The following is a 10,479-nucleotide window of genomic DNA, read 5'->3' as shown; positions in this document are numbered from 1 at the left end:
GCGCTCTAGGCCGCGCGGCGGCGGGGCGGCGGGGCGGCCCGCCACGCCGGGGCCTACGGCTGGGGGTGCGGGCCCGGCGGCGGCGGCGGCGGCGGCCCGAGCGGCGAGCGAACAAAAGGGAGCGCGGCGGAGGGGGAGGGGGCGGCCGGTGGGGGAAGGGAGGACTCGGGGAGAAGGGCGGCGAGAGCGCGAAGCCCCGCGGCCGGCGGGCGCGGACGCCCGGCCGGCGCCGACTCCGACTCCGCGGCTGCGAGAGGAGCCCCGCGGACCTGCCAAGTCTCGCCCATATGGGGCTGCTGGATCGCAGCTTCGCCCCGGAGAGCGGGCTGGTGGGGCTCAGGGGATGGAGGGAGGGCTTCTCTCTCTTTCAAACGACATTTCGGGCTCTCACCCAGTCCTTTCCGTGGCCCCAAGCCGCAACTTACTCGAGTGGAAGGAAGCAAGGCCTCGCCAAAGATGGTTGAAAAAGCCCGTGAGCCTCTCCACCCAGGATCTTGAAGCCAAGGTGGTGGTTTGTTATCCTCGTAATGGTGGCAAATAAGTAAGAAGAGAGCACGCGATCTTCAGATAAATTAAATCTGAAATTCTCCCTGGAGGGGGAAGAAGGGGCTCTCTTCTGTTTAGTTAGTGGTTTGGAGCCCTTTCGCCTTAAACTGAGCCACAAAAGAATGGAAGACACCCCCTGGGGTGGGGAGAAAGCCCTGGTGTAAAAGACACACGTTTTGCTTTCAGGGAAAAAGCCACTGGGGCCAGATTGAAACATGGCATGTTGAGTTCTTGTAGGATTTTTTTTTTCTTTCTTTAATGGGGGAATGATACTGAGTAAACAAGATGTAATAGGTGGGTCTTTAAATTCAAGAAGGAAGATGGTGCACAAATAGAGCAAGCACGTATTGTACATACAGCAGGTGGTCCCAGCCTGCAGAACGCAGAAAGATACACGTATAAACCCCGCTCAGACCACAGAGGTGTGCATAATCGTTCACACGTCCACGAAGGAGACAATATGTTACCAACAGATCAGGTATGCTCTTTATCGGGCCCTGGGTCCCGGGTCCTACCTCGTTCACAGACGTGCACTCAATTGAGAGGTTTTTTGAAAGGAGAGAGAAACCCCATGTCAAGCTAATTGTGGCTGCCCTGGAACTAGGACAAAATGGAAGGATCTGAAAAAAAAAAAAAAAAGTCACCATAAGCTCTTAAAAAGGCTCACTTGTGTGTGAACGGATGGACTCTAAAGAGAATATTCCTCCAGTAGCACTGAAGACCCCCAGCATGGGAAGCTGTTGCTGTGTGTTATATCTTAAATTAGATTAATTGGCTTGTATTTGCAAAGTATGCTGCAAAGTTGATGCGGTTGGTTTGGTTTGTTTTTAGAGGTTTTTGGGTTTTGTTTTGTTTTTTTTTTTTAAATCTCAGTATGCCTCTCCTTTGCATTATCTTCCATTGAGGAAGCCATTGTTCTCGATGATGGGGACACTGTGATGTAAATTGAAAGTAGCATTTTTGCTATTTAAGACTTTTCATGTAAATGAACCGAATGATTGTCTCACGGAAGAGTCCTTGGTCTTTCATTGCAATCGGCAAATTGTTTGGAGTTGCACATAAATGGGCACGCGTATTTACACGTGTTTAGAAAGACCTCGGTAATCTGCAAATTTTGTCAGCCAGGGCACCACATTTATCAGTGTTACGAGATGATGAAATTGAAACTCTCATCTTCTTTTAGCCTGAAAACGGTGCCAGAGCTCTGTGGGTTGAGTTTCAACTTTACCTGGGCTTGATTTCATTTGAAAGGAGGCCTTTTTTCTTCTCCCAAAGGTGAGCCTTTATTAGCATGCGTGTAAAAACATTCCAGGCATTGAAGAGTATACAAGGACCTACTTAGCTGAAATCTTGATGCACTACACATACTCTGATATATGAAATTTCATAACGCACATTATCCTAGTAAATCCTAAATTCCCTAGATTTGGAATCTTTGTTTACTGAACAAGCTCCCTTGCCCTGCCCCCATTCCTTCTCTCAGGAGTTGAAAGCACAGCCCAGCAGTGTTCGAATGGTTACAAGAATTGTATTACCAAAACTAAAGTCTGGATTTCTTATTTTTATCATAAAGAGGCTTCAGTTGTACAACTGCCTCGTGGCCTCATGATGCCAAATACTTTTTAAGCAGAGCTTTTTACAAAGCCCAGTGTTTTGGTCTAACTCGCGGGAGGAAATTAGTTTGAAAGCACAATTCATCATTTGCACAAACGGCCACAGATAACATTGCATCTGCTTTTAAAAACCATAAACAACCAAAAATTTTAAAAAATAATAATTTCTTGCGCATTGTCTCTGTTCTATTTTACAAAGAGGATTGCAGAGAAATCCTTTTGCCAGGTAGACCAACAGTTAAAAGCAAAGAACCCATCCTAGTCCATTCTGTAAAATTATTGAGTTTCACAACAGAAAACACACACACACACACACACATTGAGTGTAAGTTTTTGAAACATGACACTATCCCTCCACCAAAAAATCAACACAAAGGTTCATTCTGTTATTCTACATACGTAAGGCTATCTTGGGTACCCTTCTGCTCTGGGCAACAATAGAAGTAACTTGACTGCACGAATGAAATAAAGGATTATTTGAGTGCTGGAGATAAGAAAGAACAGAACAAAGAAATCATATTATTCTTATGCCAAATAGAAACTAAAGGAATTCCAAATCCTTTGGGATTTTGTTTGTTGCTGTTTTTTATTGCTAACTTGCAATGTCTTAGCTTTTCCTCCAATCAGTAAATTGCAAAATCCCAGCTTTTCTTTCTTTCTTTTTTTTTTTTTTTAATCCTTTTGTGGTTTGAAACCGGCTTTGCAGGCGCATATAGTTATCAGTCTACCTGTAATACTTCACCTCCAAATTCCACTATGAATTCGGAAATTCCTTTGTTAGAGCACACAAAAGGTGTGTTCCTTGAGGAAAAGGAGACCAAAAACGAGAAGAAAAACCTTTTCTTTATCTCACCATCAAAAGGCCTTGCAAACTATTCCTAAATTGAGTCTCCTGACCTGAGCTACATTATTTTTCACCTCAAAACTAAGGTCGGCCTAGGCGGTTATAGAGTTTAATAGGTTACATTTGCTGGCTCATTTTAAAAGAAGTGATTACACTATTCAACACTAGCATTATAATTTTAAAGATCTGGAGCTGAGTGACCAGCAAAGAAAAGAAAATCCATCCTTTTCACATCAACATATTGATAGAATCGGGATTCCCCCCCCCCCCAAAAAGCCATACCCTTGAAAGAAGCCATAATCAGATTTAAATTATTATTGGCCTATGAGAAATAGACTAGGGGGAGGTCTGGGAAAGGATTCCCCTTATCCTTTGTTAATGATTTTATAAATAGATTTTCTGTAGCAAAGCCACATCCCCTTTCTTGACCCTTAGTTAGGAAATGCCTGGGAAGCCTTTCACTCAGAGACCTGAATGTGGGGAAAGTAGGGTGTCTGTCTGTGAAAAGATAAACCAGGCCATATTAAAAATATGAAGGGTTTATTTGAGGAAAAATGAACTCCAATTGGGCAGTGCCAAACCGGAAGTGGTTCCGAGCGCTCCACCCACAGGAGCCTGGGGAGAGACAAGAGAAGGTGCGGGAACAAAGAAAGGAAATGATGTGATTGGCTACAGCTTCAGCCCAGTCGGCTGTTTGTGATTGGGTGTCCTTAGCTTTTCCATTATGTGACCTTCAGGTATTTACAGGCCTAGATGTTGATTTGCGTACGTGGGCCACCATGTCATTCGAGCTGCCTGAGTCTGTGGCCTCCTTGTTTTAATTAATTTAACAGTTCAAAGTTGGCGTTCCGTAGGAGGCCCCTGGATATCTGAATGACTTCCTGAGTCCTGGCTACTAGATGGATCCGCTAAGGTTTCTCTCCTACTGTCGCTTTGGGGCCTGACTGCTGGCAAGCCAGCCTTGCCCAAGGAAAGAGAAGGACGGGGACCAAGGAAGGGGTTGTTTTATGAATTCTAGAGAATTCAGGAAAAGCCAGAGGTATGGCATTTGGTATACCAGCACAGAATCGTCTTTGGGAATGGTGGGCCAGGGGGCAAGGCCTGTTGAGAATTTTGTAAGATTTCTTACCTCTTTGTAATGTTTACATTATGCCTGAGGATCTCTGAAAAGGACTGGTGTTTGGGCTTGTTTTCCACTCTCCAAGCCTAAGTGAAGGGAAGGAAAGCTAAGAAGGTGTCTGAGAAAAAGGGAGAGCCGTCCGGTTCATCTTTCAAGGAGGAGAAGGACCAGGCAGGAAATGAGGACCCAGAGAAGAACTGGTCCTTCTCCAGTACAGAGGCTCCCTGGGCACTTCATCTTTGCCTCTGCCCCCAACACCCCCACCATCCCCACCAGTTAGCATAATGCCTTCTACATCCCACGGCTGAAGTTAACTAGTTATCGGGACGCCTGGCTGGCTTACTACGTAGAGCCTTCAACTCCTCATCTTGCCTGATAAGTTTGAGCCCCATGTTGGGTGTAGAGAAGAGAAGGAAGGAGGAGAGAAGGGGAAGGGAGGGGAGGAGCGCGGGAGAACAGAATTAACTAGTGGTGGGACGGCATTAACTCGTTGTGAACTAAGGAATGGATACTAAGTTCCCAGGCACCTAAAAGTAAACATATCCCATAGTAAATGTAAAGAGCTTTTGCCCCTGTAGTGGAGACGACAGTGTTTTGTCCAGAACCTCGCTTCAGGAGGTATGCCCCATCCCCTAGCTCCTGAGAACATCGGCGGCTGACCACTCCCAGCGCGGTCCGTCCCTGCCCATTGTCCTGGTACTGACCTGTGCCAGTTCCTGGGAACTGTCTTCACTAAGTTGGTCCCTCCTCCTCCACCCCCTGCCCCCATGCCCTGGTCCCAGGTAGCAAGCAACTTCTTTCTGCTGATGTGGAGGTACAAAGGCTTAGCCCTCTTGCCTCGTGTGGACTACTTCTGAGGGGCCACCCAGTCCCAGAGTTCACTGTGAATGGGCTGAGGCCTTGGTCTCCACAGCACCGTTGCCCAAGCCTCTCATTCTGCCTAATCCTGCCTTCCTCACTCCCTCACACGTCTTCCTCCAGAGATTTTCCAGAGCCCGTTTCCAGGACACTCAGCCCCAGCTCCCCATGGACTCCATTCTCTGATGACTCCCATTCCCTCTCGTCGACTTCATCATGGTGCGCTACGGATTCTACCTTCCCGGTATCTCGTGATTCCAGTCCCTTCTCTCCACATCCTTCACCAGATTCAACGCTTAGCCCATCCGTCCCTTCAGTTCCCATCCCCTAACTGATCTTCATGCCTCCAATCTGACCAACCTCCAGTACATTCTCCAGGCTACTTTCTAAAGGTATCATCTTGCCACGCCTCTGCTTGAACCTCTCCATTTCTCTCCATTGTCCACAGAAAAAGGTGCAGGCTGTGTAAGCAATGAAGCCCCTTTGCCTGTCCACATCCCTTGCCCTTTCCTCCTCCATTCCAAGATGCAGCCTTCTAGAACTTTCTGTTATTGCCACGAGACCTTATTGCTTTCACCATCAGGCCTTCACCCTGCTGTTTCCTCTTTCTGGGAGCTCTACCACCCAAGCCCCTTTGTCTTATTGCCATGTATTATCTTTAGGCCTAATTTATGTCTCTCACGTGGATAAGTCTTCCCTGACTTCTCCCCACACACACAAGCTGAGTCTGGGTGTCCCTAATGTGTGTCCCTATATTGTCTTTCCCACACAATATTTGAGATATATTTGCCTCCCTCTACGAGACAAGAAACTTGTGAGATCGGGCACAATGATACTTCGGCTCACTGAAGTCTTCCCAAGGCTGCCACATAGAGAAAGACACTTAAAAATTAGGAGTTCAGAACATCAACCTTAATTAAACACCAACGGGGTTGTTGATTTTTTTTTTTCAATGACATTTAGAGATAAGAGAAGATCAAGTACTTTACAATTTTTGCTAGACTTAATGACACATTTATTTCTTGCCGAAAGACCCAAAGTCACATCTCACTAGGGAAACATTGGTTATTCCTGGAAAGGGAGAAAATACAAACAAATGTTGAACGATGAAAATAATAACCAGAAAATATGACTACAAAATAAAATACATTCATTTGTCAGCAAACAGTTGGAAGACGCTTAGAAAATATTGCTGTAGATTTGAAGAAACACGTATTAGAATAAATTACACAGTGTGGGAGGATTGCCCTACTGTTGAAAGAAAAGTACAGCTATTTCTAACATGCCGCTGCTTAGGGTATATGTCTGATCCTGTTCTGATCAGGACCTTCCATTAAACCTATTGTTTTATGAACCACTCAATAAAACCTTAGCAGAGAAGGGATATTCTCAATAATAAATTACTTCCGTAGCCAAAATAATATGCACATATAATTTTTAAGGTTTTATTTATTTATTTACTTACTTACTTATATTAGTTCTCTCTACACCCAGTATGGGGCTCGAACTCATAACCCCAAGATCAAGAGTTTCAAGCTCTTCCAACTGAGACAGCCAGGCTCCCCATGTATATAATTTTTTAAACTGTGTAACAACAACTAAAAAAGCTGCTTCTCTACAGCAATTTAAAATTCTGGGATTAAATTTTAAAAATTCCAAGACGCAAATTTTACCACTGAATCATTCACAGATAAGCTACTGAAGCCAAAAAACCGAAGCCAAAAGTTTTATAGATTGTTACTGTCAGGGAGGAAGAATTCCCTCTGCTCTTCAAGGTCCTTCTAGCTGGACTAAGACTAAGAATGACACGAGACAAGATTAACAGGAGAAAATCAAATTTAATAGCCTACCTAGGGGAATCCACCCAGATTGGGAAGTTCCAAACAGTACAGCAACAAGATGCTTCATGGGAGCTAAAAAGAGGGGTAAGGTCGGAGGATACAAAGGGGAGAAAAGATCATTAGCCGGAAAGGGAGAGGAGACGTCTGGAACACAAAGGTTGCTCTGTTATGCAGATAAATTACTTTGGTAAAGAGGAATCTCTCTTAATACCTCTCTTCCTGGTACAGCAGGGCAGTTGAGGGGGAAGCAAAGAGCTTCTGAACCTGCTGGGTTTGGCTGTCTACTAACTTGAAATTATGTTCAAGCCAACGTGGCCCATCTTGGGGAGGCCAGCCCTTGTGAAGTTCATTTCATTTTCAAAGGGGGTAAGAAAGACTTTGCAACCCTCCCTTTACAAAGAACTCTACTGCTCTTTTTTTTTTTTTTTAAAGATACTTATTTATTTGACAGAGAGCACCAGTAGGAGAAGTGGCAGGCCGAGGGAGAGGGAGAAGCATTCTCCCCGATGAGCAGGGACTCCCCCATCCTCCCCCACTCCCCTGCCTACAATGTGGAGTTGGATCCCAGGACCCCCGCATCATGACCAGAATGGAAGGCAGATGCTTAACCAACTGAGCCACCCAGGCACCCCTCTACTGGTCTTTGAAAGAGAAGGCATTTCTATTGAAATATTTGTATCACACAGTAGTTTGCTGGTTATGTCAAAGAACTTAGAGATGAGTTATTCGCTGTCCTTTTAAAAAGAGGAGTTTCAAATTTGCTGATCTTTGGTAAATGCTGTCTGTAATATGCTATCTGGCAGAAATATGTTAGAACAAAAATGTTTAATCTGATACTTTAAGGTAAAGAGAACATTTAACCATGAAAAAGAAAGTGATTGCTTTCAGGAAGAAACTCGTGCTATGGAGAGAGCATTTTAGAAACAGATGTTTGGAAATCACTCGTAGTTCGATGCTAAAAATTATGTATGAGTATAACCTTTGACAGCTATCAGATACGTACACTTAAAATGTCATAAACAATTTTCAAACCGTTAACAACAGTTCCCAGTTGAAGAGTTTCAGTGTGCTTGAAATCTATGTGTTTAAAATACAAAAATGCAAATGCCACATCTTCCGATTTACATTGCAGGAATGATGGACCGACTTTGGGAAACAGGGATTCATCAACTAAATTTCAACTAAACATTTTGCTTAGTTGGTAGGTGGAACTGAAAAACAAGCATTAGGGGGCGCCTGCCTGGCTCAGTTGGAAGACATGTGCGTCTTGATCTCGAGGTTGTGATTTCAAGCCCCAGGATGGGAGTAGAGATTATTTTAAAATCAGGAAGGAAGGAAGGAAGGAAAAAGAAAAGAAAGGAAAGACAGACAAGCATTATTATTAAGTATATGGGGGAAATAAATGACTTCTTCCAATGGTACATATCTTTGCGAAGCATCTTTTCCCAGTAGGACAGCTTTGAAAACAACTAAGGTTGAAATAAATGGAATTTAGAACAAGATCTTCAAATCATCTTGTCATAACGTGTTATTCCAAGATTTCCAAAAAAGAAGCATGTTCAATATTCAAAATTTTAATGAAAGCAAAATTACTCCATACTGCTACTAAAGAAAAGTAAATTGGGAAGCCTGGGTGGCTCAGTTGGTTGGACAACTTCCTTCAGCTCGGGTCATGATCCCAGAGTCCCGGGATCGAGTCCCACATCGGTCTCCCAGCTCCACGGGGAGTCTGCTTCTCCCTCTGACCTTCTCCTCGCTCATGCTCTCTCACTGTCTCTCTCTCAAATAAATAAATAAAAATCTAAAAATAAAAATAAAAATAAATAAAGAAAAGTAAATTTTTTTAAAAGATTTTATTTATTTGAGAGTGAGAATGAGTGAGTGTGGGGAGGGGCAGTGGGAGGAGCAGCCGCAGACTCCCTGCTGAGTGCGGAGCCTGCGGGGCGGGGGGGGGGGGGGGGGAGGCGGGGGGTGGGGGGGGGGGCAGGGGGGGGGGGGGTGGGGTCGGGGGGTGGGTGGGTGGGGCCTCCATCCCAGGACTCTGAGACCATGACCTGAGCCCCCAGGTGCCTCTAAAGAGTAGTAAATTTCAATGACGTTGTTTAGTCCACCATAATTTCAACCTTCTTTGACTTCTATTTTTGTGTATAATTTGTAACATGACATATTAGCATAGCACTCCCTGTTTTGAATTTAAAAGTGAACACAGGAGTGTGACTGAGCTAGTGGGTGAAAAAATGTCCTTGAGTGGGCAAGCTCAACGTTTGCTGGCCACAGGGCAAATGCGTACTCACTCCTTACTGTCCCTGCACTGACAGCGTAGATTTGGGTAAATATAATGCCTGTGGCGCTCATTGAGCCCGATCCAAGCATGAGATAAGTAACATCACCACAGTCTCCATCTCAGCCACTGACCGAACTTAAATGCTGCCTGGATGGCTCCCTCACAGACGGTTCCTGGAGCCTCCCTTTCTGGCCAAGCCTTTCCCTGATCCTTCTCCTATCTTGTCCCTCCCGCTGCGGGCCATACAGGGCTGTCCCCTCAACTGTAGCAGAGGGGAATTCAGAGCATAAACCACAAGCCGGGAAGCGACATTAGGCACCAGACAGGTGCACAGAGCTCACCAGCTTTGCAGACGGAGCAGTGAGGAAGGCCCTCCAGGTGCTATCATCTGTCCATAGTCTTTCAACCAGCGCATCTCTTACCTTCTAAACACAAATTAAGTCAAAGACGAATAAGGTAGGACCCATTCTCTTGGGGCATAAAATCAATCCTCTGGACCCCAGGATCACGACCAGCACAGAAACAAGAGTCAGACACCCAGGCGCCCCAGATTTGGGTTTTTGGGGTGGGTTTTTTTTTTCCATTTAAAAAAAAAATATTTATTTGACAGACAGAGATCACAAGTACGCAGAGAGGCAGGCAGAGAGAGAGGAAGGGAAGCAGCTGCCCTGCCCAGCAGAAAGCCCGATGCGGGGCTCGGTCCCAGGAGTCCGGGATCGTGACCTGAGCCGAAGGCAGAGGCTTTAACCCATTGAGCCACCAGGCGCCCCTATTTTTTTTTTTTCCTTAAAATAAGCTCTACACCCAGTGTGGGACTTGAACTCATAAAACCGACTCACGAGCTCTACTGACAGAGCAGGCCAGGTGTACCCAAAGCCCTTCTTTTTTAAGTCTTGCCCTGTTGGATAAACACATTTGCACTCAGGATTTTAAGTACCTGCGCTGATGTTCCTCAAATCTGTTTTTAGCGCTCAAATATCCTCTAACTCCAGATCACAATAAACCGCCCAGGAAATGAGAGAAATCACTGACAACCATTTCCAACTCAGGAGGTCCAAAATGGTACCTCCTCCTCTTCCTTCCCGGGCGGCCAGTACGTGACTCAGTGGCACCACACCCACTTCCCCAGTCCCCTGTCCTATTACACTCCTCCCTCCACATCCAGAGAGTGAGGCCGGTTCTTCCCACACTCTCCGCGAGATTCGCTGTTTCTATCTGCACTGATGCCCTGTTGTAAGCGGTTGTCCATCACCTGGTCTTACAGACATGTCGCTAATCACTAACCTTGCCCTTGAACAACCCGTTTATCAGAGTAAATACAGAGCAACCATGTTATTCCTCTCATCTGAAAGAAAAAGGTCCCTCTTGTCAGA

The 10,479-nt window shown here is 45.3% G+C and overlaps 1 protein-coding gene across 2 annotated transcripts in view; it reads right to left on the bottom strand.

Moving 5' to 3' along the window:
* ZNF532 (zinc finger protein 532) overlaps positions 1-498 on the bottom strand; it is a 105,585-nt gene extending 105,087 nt beyond the window's left edge. Inside the window, exon 1 of one of the 2 annotated variants that reach the window (XM_059409751.1) lies at positions 426-498. The gene's annotated coding sequence lies outside the window, so the exon portion shown is untranslated. The remainder of the gene's footprint in view (positions 1-425) is intronic. The other variant, XM_059409753.1, reaches the window with a different exon arrangement.
* Between the last annotated feature and the right edge of the window lie 9,981 nt (positions 499-10,479).

This window comes from Mustela nigripes, chromosome 8 (genome assembly GCF_022355385.1).
Source record: "Mustela nigripes isolate SB6536 chromosome 8, MUSNIG.SB6536, whole genome shotgun sequence".
Lineage (NCBI taxonomy): Eukaryota > Metazoa > Chordata > Mammalia > Carnivora > Mustelidae > Mustela > Mustela nigripes.
Note: the sequence above shows the minus strand (reverse complement) of the source record. Positions and strands in the feature narration are given on the sequence as shown.